The 17,270-nt window shown below is 35.0% G+C and overlaps 1 protein-coding gene across 2 annotated transcripts in view; it reads left to right on the top strand.

Annotated features, from left to right (window-relative positions):
- LOC134541157 (uncharacterized) overlaps positions 1-17,270 on the top strand; it is a 123,828-nt gene that overhangs the window by 94,755 nt on the left and 11,803 nt on the right. The gene's annotated exons all lie outside the window — the stretch shown is intronic.

Here is a 17,270-nt window from a genome sequence, read left to right as displayed (position 1 = left end):
TTACTAAATGTTACGTTTGACGCAAACAATAAATTAGCGCAAACACTGAATGGGCCTTATTCCTAGGTTTTTAATATGATAGGTATAAAAGGTTTTCATTTTTGCACATACATACGTTTGCACAAACCATTTCAACTGTTCATGGAGGTAAAATTACATTATGGTATAAAACAGTCTCAAACTCTCCAGTAGGTCATTCCAAGATGACTAGGCCGTACAATTGAAGGAATTATTTGTCAATTTTCGTAGATAATTGAAAACTTAACATTTTAGTTAGGGGCTAAGTGCCAAAAAGGAACATTCGAGAAAACAGAAGAAAAAAAACAGTATGCTTTTGAAAAATATTAAATAGTAGTAAAAAATGAAAAACACTTACATTAAACTTATGTAAACAAAAGTAATATTCCGAAAAAAAATATATTGAAAGCTAAATTAATTGAATTTTAAGGCGATTAAAACAAATGATGTTTTAATTTCCACCGAAAATTGTAAGAGTGTGAACATTAAAGAACTTCTCTTTAATAAAGTAATACAAGATATAACAAAATATGTATACCAACAAAACAAAAATATCATTTAATTGAAGATTTTGCTATGTCCACTTTAACTGTTGTAGGCCTATTATATTAGAGCATCATCAGGGCATAGAGCATTTTACATCTGTAATATGTTTAACCAAATAATGCTTAACCTATAAAATAGCTGTTATGCCAACCAAAAAAAAAGTTAACTGAAGAATTAATTTACGCCACATATTAATATTCTTTTACGTTATATGCATTGTGTTCACACCAAACATCAGTACATTTAGTGTTAATTAGACATACCTCTTTCCTTGTGTTTTCTGAGGTTTCTGCAAACAGTGTCACATGAAAATCTATTTTGTTTGGCAACACAATCGTTTCTTCAGCACAGATGAACTTCCACCGTCTTCCACAAAAGAAGAAATGGAAAAAATAGGTAGTTCATGTGGTGGCGCAGGCTGTAGAACAGTGTATGTTACGACCTGTGACGACCTAAATATAAAAAAAGTAAATTATTTTTTAAATACTTATGTAGTAGGAAGTAGCTAGTAAAATGAGGTGATATTTTAATCTGCAGCCTCTATAAGCCCAACGCTATTTTTGGGGGGAAGGGTTGTTAAAGGAAAATAAGAAAAATGGGGAAAAATTAGAAAAGGTTTGATGGCAATGGTAATTTAAAAGAAAATAAGCAAATTTTGAACGAAAATCCACATTTAAAGGTGAATACCAAACTTTGAATGTTCTGTCATCAGCCTCAGTCCAAAACCTGTTAACGTATGCAGCTCGAGATATCTGTATTTCAAGAAATGTTTCAAAGAGTTCTTTATCTTTTCTTTTTCTTTTTTCCCCGTCAGATTCATGAAAAAAACTAACGCCACGCTTTATATCTGAGTTATTTCAAGTAGTACACTGGGCAATAAGTTAGTGTTACACATTTCTGAATTCCAAACTGCCTCAGCGTTAAAATAGGATAACATTAAAAAACTTCATTTCAGTGAACGAGATATATGGTCACAGTCGACCTAAAACTAGTATTGCCACATAAATGTATACTATAGCTGACCAGTATTAATCGCAAATTTATAAAGTCTAATAATTATTAGTCTTAAAATTGCATAGGTAGGTAATGTTTACAGTATATTACTAACATAAAAGATACGCATTTGTTCCCAAAAAATGGCGGATGCTATGTAAAGCTTCTCAAACAAAATATATAAATATGATTTCTTTTTGGTTGAGCTTTGAAAGGCATCAAGTTACAAACATTAAATATGAAGATTACTGTGAGACCAAATTTTGTGAAATTTATACGGCTTTATTTTTATGAAATGCTTCAACTTATATATCATCCTGACGCCTGTGAAACATACGAATTACATATTGCCAGATTAATATAATACCATTGGCTACAATGTAGTTTCCCGATTAAATTCACATTTTATATATATAGATATATAATGATATATCTTCACTTCAAGAAATAAGACGTCTTTCCTGTAAATTTAGTACCAACCTCTATATATATTTCTCTTTGGAGTCGTCGCTGACCTATTCATCTGGCAGCGGTAGTGTCATGACACGGAGATCCGTGCCCGAAGCCGTAATCACTCGACCGGGAATAGAACCCGTGTCCTCCCGAATGCGCGTCCAGCATGTTACCATTTCGCTTCCCCACTCGGTTTTCAGGAGAGGGGTGTAACCCTTCTCCCCGGTTCCCACGTCATTGAGTAGGCCTACAAAGAAATGAAGTAGCATTTTTGCTTGAGTAGTCACGGTTCACTATGGTTGGGATCGGTGGGATCGGCGCTGTCAACCAGTTCGCAGCTAGTATCAGGAACTTGAGGTACCTCGAAGTTGCTTTCCGTTGTTTCCAGTAAACTTTGTCGTTTGCTGAATAAAATAAAGGAAGTAGTGATAAAAATATTGAAATTAAATGCCAATAAAATACATTTCTCTAGCGATTCAGCAAATAAAAAATGGCATCATCAGTTTCAACTATGGTAATTTTACATTTCTGTGAAAAAATGGCAACGTTAAAATTTTCACATTATATAAAAATGGCTCAGTATCATTCAAGCCTAGTTTTCACATGTTGTTAATCAGCATTCAAGTAATATCTTTACGTAAAATATAAAACTACTGACAGCCATTGAAATCTAAAAAAATAATATTATTATATATTCTCAATTGCTAAGTTTTCCTAATTTAAAAGAATTAACCAATTACAAATATGAAATACTTATTTTGCTCGGGACTCCAAAAATGAGTTCCTTTCCTTTTCTTGCGACGTGCAAAAAGGTGCAGTCTTTTCTTATTCCCTTTTCTGTAGTCTGCATTCATAACGAAATTTCTTCAGTTATGCGTATTCTCCTGACGAAGATTCTTGAATAGTAACGCAATCCACAGAAGCGCGGGAAGAAGGCTGTGCAGTCGAGGAGACAGCTAGACCCCGTGGTCTGAGCGTGGTCGCTGCCTCCCCTACCACCCCAGCTCCCCACCCCTCGACCGCTAGCTCACCCCCACGCGCCCCCAAGGCCATGCCTTCTTCCCGCTAACTCTCGCTGCCACGGCTTGCCGCCGCGCGCGACTCTTTCCAGGGCTTCAATTCATATAGAAGAAACGCTTTTCCTCAAAAGTTTCAGTGACGACTATAAGTTTTATATACATCAAAATGTTCGTAATCGCAATGCGCATGTTTGTATGACATTAATTTCCTCTAAACATTTCACAGCAAAAACTTTTTTTTGTTTAATTAAACACTGAATAACTCGGTTGAAAAAAATTAAAATGCAAAATCACTTTCTAATGAACACAGGTAATAGTATAAGTTCTTCAAATATATCTTTAGAATATTTTTCAAACCTCAGGTTTCGTCGTAAAATGTTTTCTCCCGAAGGCCTGAAAAATCGATGGCGGACTTGATCCAAAGGACCCTTAACTGCCGGGTGACAGGTGACGTTTCTGGCCAGCCCCCACACATACGCACAAGCAACAAGGCCTCTGTTTCACACACACACACACACACACACGCGCGCGAGCAAGCTGGCACATCATGGTCTCTTGTTTATTTTTAGACCTCCCCCCTTTACAGAAAGCCAGCTCAGAAGCTAGTAAAAAGAGAGAGAGAGAAAGAGAGAATGTCGTCACCAGTTCCCCCCCCCCCCGGCAACTTCTTCGCTTCCTCCATTCCTCACCGGTGAGTCATCAAGTTCTCCGCACCAGCTTAGCAACGTAGCGCGGCACGCCTGCCTCCCTTCCTTCCTCGTACCAGTTGTGACGATATAGCGCTTCATTATCTTCCGTTTAGACAGCAGAGTTTATGTATTTTCCTGACGCATCACCACACATCAATTTAAATAATCAGGTACCACAAAATGTTAGTAAAATTTATTTATGGGGGAAAAAAAAATTTCAATTTTTTTTTTCTTTGGAATTAGTTGCATAAATCGTGGTGCGCGCTATACACGAGGGCGCGCTATACACGAGTAAATACGGTATATCACGTTAAACGAGCATCGCTGAACACGCACAAGAACGCCGATTTACAGTAATTTGGTTATGTTGCTTTTAGACTTATTTTAATATGGTCGCAGTAATCCACTGTGAATTTTGGTAAAATCTCATTCAAAAATTATTTCATTTTAATTCTTTAAAGTTTAAAGTGCAGATATGTGAAACATCTTCATTTTCACGTTCACGTCACCAAAGATTTTGTTCATGGCCGTATGGTTTACCATGGCAGGTAGCACAAAAAAAATTAGGTTGTTTACAATGGCTAGCTGCCATGATCAAATAGTTAACGTTTACATTATTTTACTTGCCGTTTACATTTACATAATTTTCTTTAAACATTTATGGTTTTGTCTAATTATTTTTGAAGGTTTACTATTAAATGCAGTGCTGCTGCAACGTAATTTCTGAAAAATGCTTTTGTTTATAGCGGGAAAGTAGATACTGCATTTGTACTGTAGGGAAAATGGCGGTGCAAGTAAATAAATACGTTAATCACCGTAATTCGTAAATCAGTTCCGTAAAGAAAGATTGTATTATGCAGTTTAAAAATTATATTTGCATGCATTTTAATATTTTCTTACGTTGTGTAGGAGATGTATTTTGCAAACTTAAAAACAATGCAGGAATCTGTCATGGTCGATTCCAAAACCATTGTATTCTGAATCCCACGATTATACTGGAATCGGTGGAACCGACCGATTCCGGAATCGGAATCGACCCATCACTATAAGGAATTTCTGAATAGAATCAAGTTCATATGGAAAAAAAAAACTAATTTAATATAAAGTAAACTTAATATATGCAGAAGAGGCATGTGAGGGGAGTATGTTTAAAATAATAATAGTTTTACAAATTATGAAGCACGGGATTTGTCGCATTGTCGAGGTGTATATAATGGGGTAAAGATCTTTTAACATGAAATAAAGGAAACTTTATTAAATTCTGATAATATTTATTTGAAGGCAAAATTGACCCCCTTCCCTTTCCCCTCTTCCAGAAGAATCTATGTAACAAATTAACGTCTGCGAGCAACGCGAAAGACAGACAGAAAAACAGTAATTTATTATTGTAATAGAATTGATAAAAAATGCATAACAAAACAGGGTTTAAAATATATGCATTGCTCTTAAAACTAGAGAAACTTTAAAATATATTTATTGTAAAGAAAGATGGTTTGATTAGTTAGCAAAACGTAGTTAGGTAGGTACACACTGATGGCTAACGTGTCTCCCTTCTGTGATCCGTGTGTGGGGCTGACAGCAAATAAAGACGAAAATACAATTGCATTACTTAATAAGGCACTTGTAAATGGAAGACTGTAACGCTATAGGCGTATAAGCTTGACAGGAGCAAGGCACTGAGACTAGGGATTGCAATACAGCTAAGTGGAATCCCGCAATCCCGCGGGATCCAGCATCATCTGAAGGCCTGGGGGATCCCGCACTGCTTGTGGATCCACATCGTGAATTTGTTGACAAATCGCGCAAAATTCAGTCAAATTTGCCATAAAATGCATGCACTTTTGTATGTTGTAAGTGAATCCAATTATATGTACAAATTATTGATTTGTATAAACAAAAATATGCGTCTTCTTGGTTAGAACTTTTGCAATTTTTTTAATGTTACATTACATGACACTTGCGTTGCCTTCTTTAAGCAACAACTAAATCAGATTTTTTTTTGTTAAATGGGTATTTCTGTATTCACATAAATATAGAACAAGAAAACAATGACGTTAAAATTTTTTTGCTACCTTAAAATATTTTCAATGACTCTTTATGTATATACCATACGTTGCCAAACATTTCTAAAAATAATTATTTGCATTAAAAGTTATGAAAGAATTTCATCATATGAGAATAATTATCATTAATTTTTTTTAATTGTATGAAGATTTACCAGCATTCTTTATATTTTTATGACATGTTCAGTGAGATTGAAAAGTTAAAGAATAGAAAGAGTATTTGAACATAAAGACTTCCTGCTTGCTGCGGAGGAGATCAGTCGCCTAATGGGCTTGGAAGTGTAAAGACACCGGTGGATTTTTTATTGTCTTCCCGAGGTTCAAATACCGTAATTGAATTAATTGACACTAATAATTTTTTTTCATGTGGCTGGTTTCAAATAAGTCTTAATAGTTGTCTGAAGAAAAGAGAATGAAAAAAGAATTATTAATTTTTGTAATTTATTAAAAAAAAGTTTATTTGAATCTTTCAGTTTCTAGGTAAAATTGGAATCTAGGATTCAAATTTCACTCGAAGTATCAAATTCTACCTGAATTATGGAACTTTATTAGATCTGTTATTTTTCTGTCAAATTAATACGTCAAAGTCGGGTAGAACCCAACTTTAACAACAATAACAACTCTAAATTATGTTTTCGACTTGCCAGACCTTACTACTTGCAAGAATTCAGAAATTTGTTAGTCCATGAAAATGTTATGTAATTTTGTTCTCTTTTAATGTAAAAATATTCAAGTTAACCAACATGAAAATATCTGTTTAAATGCTACTTTCCTTATTCATTTAATTTAAAGGAATTTTGTAACTGGTAAAAATTACGACAAAATTTTTGTGACTGCAGAAGTTACACTAATTATTTTGGCAACCAAAGCCAAGTAGAATTAAAAAAATACAGCAGTATGAATCAGTCCACCGGGAAATATCTTCAGGCAATATTTTGTATGGTTACGAAAAAATAAATACTTAAATTTGTTTTCAGGCTAATTTTTCATATAAAATTTTAAACAAAGTTTTTAATTTTTGATGAGTCTAGAGAAATTGTTTTAAAATAGAATTCTGAAGTAGGGGCCTATTAAGCGTTAACACAAATAAATTATGGATAGTAAAAGTATAATTATTGTACAGTAAAACCTTTTTGTTGCGACCCCATTTATTGCGACCACCTCTCTATTACAACCCGATTTCGAGGAACCGTGAAAAAATTGCCGAAAATCTGAAGAAAATCGGACAGAAAATAAGTTTCTTGTGGTGAGTAGTGTGTTACTGCGTTTCTCTTGCCGAGTGCTGTACTGCCTTAAGCAGCGCATATCTAAAAATAGATACCACTTCTTGTCGACTGCTGTCACCGCTTAAAAACCCCCATTCCACGTCCCTTTGCTGGCAGGGTGCAGATAAAGATTTTTGTGGCAACGTGTTTATGTTTAGCTTTTTGCGAGTGTAGTGTGGTACGCAGTTAAGGCAAAGCTACCTGCTGGATTTCTCTTGATTTTGATTACTATTGGTTGACAATACACAGCCACCGACTGGATGCACGCCCGCATCGACTTGTTTTAACTGCCGCAGCGATGTTTATTTTGACAGCTCAAGCAATTATCTTTTCCCGTGGGTTGACAGAAAAAGGTCGCTTTACCCAACATAAAAAAAAAGGCTACGCCACTTATTCCCCAAGCAGGAAACACACTGGCTGTCGTCTGTCTCCCCCGCATTTATCTTTCTTCTAACATTCCACGTCTCACCTCTCGCACGAGCAATAACGAAGCGACCACGCATTGGACCGTTTTATGCTGTTTGGTGACAGCAGTTTGATTTTATTTGGTATATTCCTTTTCATAGGACCCTTGCTATTAAAATACATTTATATTTAAGTTTGAACGCTTGTAAATTCCTTGCCAGAGATTACTGATCTCGAACTTGGTGTGAAAAGTGACATATTTTGACCCCTCCCTCACCGCTTTAGTACCCCATTCATAATAGCCCAATTTTACCGGAGAAGGGAGGGTGAAATGAGCATTTTCTCACTGAAGGTTTTTCAAAGGAAGCGAAGTTGGGGTGTTATAAGGGAGGACACTAGATGGTTTGTGTGTCTGGGAGGGTTGAGCTAGCCTTGAAGAATGTTACCGAGTGGGGAGGGAGGGGTGAGCTTATGCGTCGTGAAGCCGCTGCTGCCAGAAAGCCGAGCGAGCTTCGTGTGCGCCCACTCGCGTTGCAGAACCTACAGCTGCCATATTTTTACAGGAAATGTCCCATTATTTTTTTGTTATTCTTACATGAACATTTTTGGAAATATTAAAGCAGACACAAAAATACACTGTGTGTTAAAATTAACAGATTTTAATGAACTTTCATTTACCGTATTGGTCCGAATATAAGGCGACCATTTTTACATAAACGAGAGATGCGAAAATTGGAAGTCGCCTTATTTTCGCACCCAAGACGTCAGAACTGCAAATATTAGTTCCAAACTGAAAGCTACAGTAGAAACATTGTTACAAAATGTTCACGATTTTTTATATTAACTAAAACTTCGTTACCTCACACAGGGAAAACGATAAATCCACCCAATATTGCAGTAATTCACAATTGTTTAAAGTTGAAAATTAAAATATTTGTTCTTGAGTAAAAATGTGAATGTTGAAGCATCTCAAAATGGCAACCTTTTATTACACAATTTGTACTTTATGTACAATCGCGTGTCAACATTTACGGTCATTTATTTTCAGATTTTTAACGGAAATATTTGTACTAAAATATCACAGCTATTTTCAGAACGATTGTTTACGTTTACAAAGAACATTTCGGATGTAATGTCTGCCAACTGTCTTTCCACAATATTTCTTTGTTGTAAAACGAACATTGCCGAACACGCACGAAGACGCCATATTTACAGGAATTTGGTACGTTGCTTCAAAAGCTATTTTAATAATTTCACAGTAATCCACTCTTTATTTATGTAAAATCCTTTCAAACAACATAATTATCATAGATTATTCTTTAAAATTCATAGGACAGAGACACTCTTGTCATAAAGTAATATGGACAAATATTCGCGATCACGTCACCGAAGTACCGAAGTTATTCATGGCCGTATGCTTCACCATGGCAGCTAGCCACTTGTTTTGTTCCGGCAAGCTGCATTCTGTGTTTGCGTTGTTACATCTAACACACAATACTAAATAGTAATACGTATCTTAAGTGAAACGGAAAGTTAAATGCTGTTTTTTAAGAGTGATTAATAGCCATTGTATAAATTTTAAATTCGTAGATACAGTAAACTGTGAAAAATGAACGATCACACATAGGTGGAACGGCGGGGAACGGGGAACGAGCTCTAGACAAATAAACAGCTCTGAAGATGACAATGATGCAGCTGCATTAGAATAAACATACGAAAAAATTTCTAGTGTAATACTTTAAAATGTAAATATTTTCTAATTGTTTTCTTTTGACTTTTAGTGTAGGCAATTCAAACTTTTTTTAAAATAAGTAATGTGATAAATATAAATTATTTGTTATACATAAATGCAAAAAGAATTTATCAACACAAAATGTATGTCTAATGAATTTTCACATTAATTTCTGCCAAAATTATTTTTACATTTGTTTGGCCTCCTGAAACTGCAGGTCGCCTTATACTCGGGGTCGCCTTATATTCGGGCCAATACGGTATTTTTTTTCTGATTTTCACATTTTGGACAAAATGTCCAATTTTTTGACGGTTCCCGAGAATGTATTCGTAAAATCACTGCTTGGTTAAATCCGGGGTTCGTGACATCGGCGTTCTAGTGTATTTAACTACGGCAAGCAGAAAACGTACATGTAAACTAACCAGTAAAAATAAAACTATCTTTTGACATATTTTCTTTTTGGAGGTGGCCGGTAGGGCGACGGGCTTGTCATGAAGGTTGAAGTGGGTTTAAAGCAAAGCCGTCTAGCATTGTGAGTGACAGCATCCTGCCATTGTACGGCTGGTTTCTTAGCGAGTAGTGGTTTTGGAGGGGGGGGGGGGTGGTTTGAAATGAACTGAAAATTTCGGAAAACATCTATTACCGAGCTATCGATATCAATCTTTGACTACGTGCGCGCGCTCTATACAGGAATACAGGAATCAACACAACCAAACTGGCGCTGCTTACGTTTTTATAAGCGGTATAAAGGGACTCCCAAGACGTTAAAGATGAAGTTTATAACTTTTAAAAACATCTTTAAAACACTATTTACACATCAGATTACTTTGTAATAGGATTAATTAAGTTAGTAAGCCGTTTTATCAGAACGAACTGTGTAAACTGCTTAAAGCAATAGGCGCCTGTAAACAACGGGAATTTATTGCATTACATCAAATGAGGTTAAAACGAGACAGAAATAAAATGGTTCAAATAACGGGAAAAGGTAAATAACGGTAATGTAAATAAGGGGTTTCGCTGTATAATTTTTGTAAGTGGAAGATGTGATCGTCCATTTACTTTTCTTTTAAACGAGGCGGGGGGGGGGGGGGTTGTTGATGTCTTATATTGGTGTACCTGGGCCAGATTTTCCAAATCGAATTATTGTAAAATGAATTCGATTCGAATTGACGAATCGAATGTCAAAAAAATCGAACTCAAATTCAGAAATTTCGAATATTCACAGAACCCTAGTGGAAACCAGTTACATGAACTATATTTGCACAAACGTATGACTTTACTGATTCGTGTAATATTTGAATTATCAAGATCAAGACGAACCACAGTCAAAACCCAGGTGTTATGGTTTTGCTATAGTATTTAATAACTGACTTTGACTAGCGAAAAATTGGAGGACAGTGTTACTTCAGCGGATGCCAGTACTATCACTTTGGTGGTGTTTACAATGCTAGATGTAAACTATCATTTTTTAATGTAGGAAATATGATGAACTCCAATTGTAAATAAGGTAAAGTTTTTATATTGCTATTTGCTTAGGGTTATAGTGTGGTGTGTCTAATTTTGAGTAGTGATACAAGTTCATCAGTTAACATTCAAATGAAGTATCCTTTTAATGTCTGTTTTAATTCTTCGTAGTAGATTCTCATTTGTTTTTACAGCCTATTTAAGTGCTTTGATTCAACCATGCATTCATTTTTTCCCATATACTTAGAGGATGCCAGAGATAACTATTCTTGTAATGTTATTATTGAATAATTTCTTTTTCGACTTTGCTAAGCTGAGTAACTTTGAAATGTTGATATTGAAGTGTTTGAATTAGATGATTTTGTAGACTCTAACTGATATCCAACGTAAAGATTTCTACACACTTGTATTATTTTTAAATAAGTAATTTATAACTAATTTTTCTTCTTTGCGTACAAGAATGTCAAGTTCTGTCTGAATTGAGGTAGAAAATCATTAAGTTGTTTGTTTACTGAACAAATTATGTTAACATTAAATATTTTCGAGGGTCTGCAATGGCGCCCAATTTCCGATAACGTGACTAAAACTTACAATCACTGACGAGATTAAAATTTTTCTGTTTAGCTGGTATCACTATATCTTAATCGGAGACACAGTTTGCTACGCAGCCACTGCTTACTTGTAGGGGTTAAACAAACACTTTCGTGGTTCAGACACTACAATATGATTGGAACTACAGTACAAAGTAGTGCTTGTTTGGCAAATAAGTACCAGATTATGAACTCCACCCCAAGGACATGGCTGTATGTAGACTGGTATGCAGTTTCCTCGTCCTGTATAGGACGACAATGAGATTTAAGCAGAAACCACATGTGTGTCTGAGAAAGGTGTAATTCAAGTATTTTCAAGAACAGTTTAGTATCAGTTTAAAAATTAAACACGGGAACAGAACTACTTATCTACCCTCAGTGTGTTCTTAAATGTTTACTTAAGTATACCTCTATTGGATATCTGAGTAGTTTTTTTTTTTTTCAATTGTATGTTTTTTCTGAATAAAAAGCTTTACTAGAAATAAAATATAGTTTTATCATCTGCACACAACACTTGAAATATTGTGTAACTTCTTAAACTCAAATTTTGCAAACCAATGATAAGTAAGAATTTTTATTTCTGTCTTGCGTGGAATCTACGCACATATTTTTTTGCACCATCAAACATCACTAGTGATGTATTCCAAGGTAATTTTGGACAGTTCGCGTGCCTGAGGCCGATACAACTTGAATTCGCTGGGGCATCTACCTCCTGCTCACGTCACAAGAGCTGCAAGCCTCTTGACGAACATCAATCACGTCACTTCATTTAACACCAAACTTCAGTTTCACTCTTCGTTGTATCTCGCAGCAGATAATAAACATGTTATAAACAAATTAGTATTATAGTGTGTACCAATTATGAAAACTAGGGAAACCGGTAACTAACCGGGAAAAGGTTGTGAAATTCTAGAGAATTTCAAGAATGTTCTTTGGCGCAAACTTTTTTCCGCTGTTCACCAGGCCATCAGTGAGCCTCTTTTTGAGTGAATGCGTGTTGCTGGAATTACAGTAACGCAACGCAATGCTAAGCGACAGAAAAATATTTGTATGCCCATTCGCAGCTGAGGCAGTTTTCTTTGCCGCTGGGTTTACAAATATTGTTGCTTCACAGTGCTAAAATAAAGTTCATCAAGCACATCACACACTGCACATTGTGTGCCTTTCATAACCTTCCACGTCTTGCCCGCTCACCAAGTGACTGCACTTACCTTCTTCTTGACCTCTGGAGTGGTGTATAGTTACAGCCCAACATTTTTATTTTATTTTGAAACTTGTCAACTGTGTGCCAGAGACGACTGAGTACGTAATTGGTGCGAAAAGTAGTATAGTTTGAATTATAGGCATCAGAATTGATTCAGTCAGTCCAAAATATTTATTAAGACTCTATTCTCGGGAATAATGAGGTGACTTAATTACAGTGTTTTATGTATTAGATTTCTGTGTAACTATCATAACTAAAGTAAACATAATTTCTGTGACAATGGTTTAGCATTGCAGTTTTTTTATGGTCAGTAGAGTGGATTATTAGTGTCACTATGGATTTGCCCTTTTACATCATTAATCTAAATATATTAGTGCAAATAATCGTAATCAAGGCTATCAATGTTGCTTTTTGCTCATGCGTGCTCACCGTATATCCAAACTTTAGTGATGACGTGGATTTTGAATGAATGGTGGCACTTGGGTTACACCTGATGCACATTTACATTTGCAGTATTTTCATTGGTCCCAATAATCATGTGTTGGTGTACAGATTAGCATGCAAGGATTTTTTTTTGTAATCATCTTAGCTCTCAATATACTTCATTTGGTAGGTGTGGTTTTGTAAATGGAACGGACGTCAATTGGAACGGAAGTGTGTAAACACGGTGCTGCCATCTTTGGAAGTCTCACAAATCTCAAAAAGATGACGGACCCATGATTCATCGGTATATATTAACTTTCCCGAATATTGAGTGATGTACTAAGCATAGTGGAGTGCCTAGTTAACTTTATAATAGTATAACTAGCATTAATACTTATGATAGTTGGTTATAATTTGTAGTCTATAAAGAAATGACAGCTTAAATACGTAAAAATGCTGGCATTACAATTTTGGCAACCCTTAGTTAATATTTAAATGTAGAGATAGCACAGTTTTCATCATACTGTAGACACATCTAATTGTTAGCTTATACATATTAGACGCCTTGTTGAATGAATGTCGTAATGAAATTCTTGCTATTAAAGTCTTAAATGTTGAATCAGCTTAATAAGGTTAATGTTTGTAAGAAGTTTTTACAACTGAGTTCTGCAGTTTAAGCAAAACCAAATGTACAAACATTTACTTAGTGTAATAATATGTGTTTTAAAATGTTACAGGTTAATTTTGTTTTATATATCGGACGACAACTTTTAGTTTGAAAACTACTTGAAAGATAGCACCATTTTCATAATGCTTCAGAGTAGTGATGTGCGAGTCTCGGCATCATCGAGAACGAGTCGAGACAGAAATTTTCTCGATCTCGTCTCGAGATAATTTTTTTGGCTCGGAAGTTTCGAGAATTTTGTAAACAAGAAATAGGTTAGGTAATATAATATATTGAGGCAGCATTTTGTGTTGCGTGTTGAAATAATTAACATATCTTCAACGTAACGTAGATCGAATAAAATAAAATATACTTGTTACGCTAGTATACACAATAAATTATTAAAAAGTTAAAAACGAACAACTTCCGTTCACAAGTCACTACATGAAACGGTAAACGTAAACAATGAATTGTGCTGTGGTTATCACATTAAATTACAGAAGAAAATGATTATTTTCCGTTAATAAAACCAACATTAAAGTTAAAAATAAATCATTTTCGGTATCAATATCAAGTATCAACGTAAAACGGTAAGGTAAAAAATAATAATATAAACATGACTGCAGAATTCTTCCGCGATTGCATTTTGTTTTATGGCCTTAGGTTATACACACGGCCAGCAGTATATAACAAGCAACATGATGTTTAAATTGCGGTCCGTATCGATAGTGACATATCGATAGTGGCGAATGTTCAGACTTTCATGATCAAGTACCGTCCATGGCTCAAGGAAACTGTATAGACTATGGAGTCAATAACGTATGTTTACATACGACAGTAGGCAAATAAACTTGAGTGTAAAGGTAAAGTTGTAATTGCAATTGCAATTGTGGATACTTGATAAAATTATTGAATATGTAATTATGTATGTTTGTCAGATTATTGAGTTTTACTTTTTTGGATCATATTATCCTGTTAACTAAAGTACAGATTTCTCGATCTCGACTCGATTCTCGAGAATTTTTAAATTGCTTTCTCGATCTCGTCTCGAATTCAAAAAAGTCTTTCTCGCACATGCCTACTTCAGAGAACCAACAAAATGTTAAATATCTTTGATGTCATGTTTGTTCCAACAAAATTTTCCTGGCTGAAAATTTTTAGATATTGTAAAAGGTGTGATTTTATCTTGTTATGACTGTTCAAGTTTATAAAATGTATTCCAGGATAATTTCTCTACCATAAAGTTTAATTTGGCCAACCAATATGCTTAATTCATCCCTTGATGCTCGCGAAACATGCACGGGTGCATGTTGCCTCACGTTGGTCTACCATCTTGAGGACATTGGCTTGTGGCTATAGCATTGTTCCCACCTCCTCGCGGTTGGAAACAATCCTTTTATTTCCCTGACCTCGGCAAGTGGCAGACAAAACAACCCTCCCTCTGCTTGTGTGCACATGATGTAGCGTGATCCCCGCTTAGCGCTTACTGCCATTGCACCAGTAAACTTCTTTCTGAACAATCTCGCCGAGTTAGAATTTACGTATAAAAGAATACACTAAGTATTTTTTTTATAAAACATTGCGGCAGGCTGCCAGTGACAAATAATGTTCTTTCCTTAGTACAAATGCTGACCCTCTGAGAAGCCAGGCTATACTTGGCCGTTTGTGCCTGATGCAACACATCATCAGCGATGGTGGCGACACATCAATAAACATGGCGGGCGACTCACGACAGGGTTCACGCTGTTCTTGTTGTCGGGGACTTTGCGAAGTAAACTAGCATTTTACCCTGTGATGGGTTGGTCGCTTGGAACACACGCGTGTGCAAACCTGCAGCTAAAATAAACAAGCAGTTTGCCTGCCAGCATACAATTTATATGTGACTATTAAATATTCTATTGGCATGGATGTCACTGGGACTTATTTCAGAGATTTGGGGGGCATATGAATTCAAATAAATAAACACGGAGCTTTATAGCTTATGTAAATATACTACATACTACTTAACGTAATCTTTGAATTAATGTTATAAAAATTAATAACACATGTTAAGAAGTAAATTTTTACAAAAATGAATGTGTTGACTTTGTGACCTAACGTTACAATTTATTACTGGATTTACTAACTATGCAGTTGATTACTTTTTGTGGTAGTTATTTTCAAGTATGGTGAACAAAGTTTTAATATAATGAATAGTGGCTGGATGCACCAGACAACAATCACAGCTTTTCTTTTCCGCAGTTGTTTCGGCCAAGTTTACACTGCAGTATCTTGTTGTCCGTCTATTTTGACGCCTCAACAGGTCGCGTGTCACTGATCACATTTCCTCTACTAGTCATTACATTACATGTCTTGTCTTCCCTTTTTTAATGTTGCATGTTAAAAAAATAAAATTAATTTTAAATGTACAGGGACAACAAGCATTCCATACCCGTTACAAGTCACCTTGGTAGCATGTAAGGTAATTCACCAATGCCTTAAATTATATCTTAAAAGTGGCATTTTATAAAGTATGAATGTGGATTTTGCACCTATTTTAACACGTTCTTTAAATGAGAATCACCGAAATCTTGGAATCACATCAATTAAAAATTTTAACATTTTTTTTGGATACTTTTTCTTCCATTGTTCAAATGTCCTCGTAATTTCTTGCTATATTATAATTTTTATTTACTAAAAATAAAAACAGTCGACTATAGTACACTGAATCACCTTCCTGAACAATGTAGCTAGTGTGGCCTGTATGGGCAGCTACTTGACATTGGTTGTTAGAGAATTAAACTGTACTTTTAGATAATTGGTTTCGCTGTACAGTGATAAGACTACCATTTAGAACATCTGCTTAATGCTAGTGCTGAGTATGCATTTGCCATTATCTGCTGTGCTCAGGGATTATCAGGAGTGGTTGGAAAAATTGGGAGTTCCAGGGAAATATCGCCAGTTTCGCATTCTTTGGAAAGGAAAATATATTATATCTGAAATACTTTTTCTACTATTACGTATAAACAGATTCTCAACTGTCTGTAAAACTAGGGAATATGAGTAATTGTAAGTAAAAATTAGAATTTATTTAACAATGTGTAAATATGAGAAAACTTGTAATTTTAGGTGCAAACTGTACTTAGAATTTAACTAAAGAGTTTTGGTAACTGCTAAGATTTTATTTGCCCACATGTTGATTGTGCAAAATGTCTCGCTAGTATGTTATTAGTATCAAGGACTAAACGGAGGTTGTTTATTATAATAGTGGACCCCCCCCCCTTTTTTTTTTCTTCCTAGAATGAAATTTTTTCATATCTTGTTTGTTTAATAAATGGTATGCTGTAAGGGATTCCTTAAAATGACATATAAAAATTAAAATAGTTTTGTCTTTAAAAATTGATGATAGATTCATAGACATTGGAAAGCTTGTGTTAATGTTAAATCAAGTAGGTATTATTGCCAGTATGACAGTGGCTCTGTGAAAATTTGTTATAAAGTTTTGAAATTATGTTTTTAAAAAAAAATTGAAAATAATTAAGTTGTAGCCTACTGAATTTCAAGAAAAAAGGGTAGAAACAATATTCATATTAGAAGCAGCATAATCCTAGAATTTCTAATTTTGTGAATACCATTTAATGCTAGACTCACACAAGACTTCTTCGGTTAACTAGTAGTGAGTCTGATCGTTAAATAAGGTTCATTTCTCGCATTTGTGATAACGTGAATTTTTCCTCTTACGAACTGGAATGCTTGTTACACA

This window comes from Bacillus rossius, chromosome 18, assembly GCF_032445375.1.
Source record: "Bacillus rossius redtenbacheri isolate Brsri chromosome 18, Brsri_v3, whole genome shotgun sequence".
Taxonomy (NCBI): Eukaryota; Metazoa; Arthropoda; class Insecta; order Phasmatodea; family Bacillidae; genus Bacillus; species Bacillus rossius.
The sequence above is the reverse complement of the archived record's forward strand: the minus strand, read 5'-3'. Positions and strand labels throughout refer to the sequence as shown.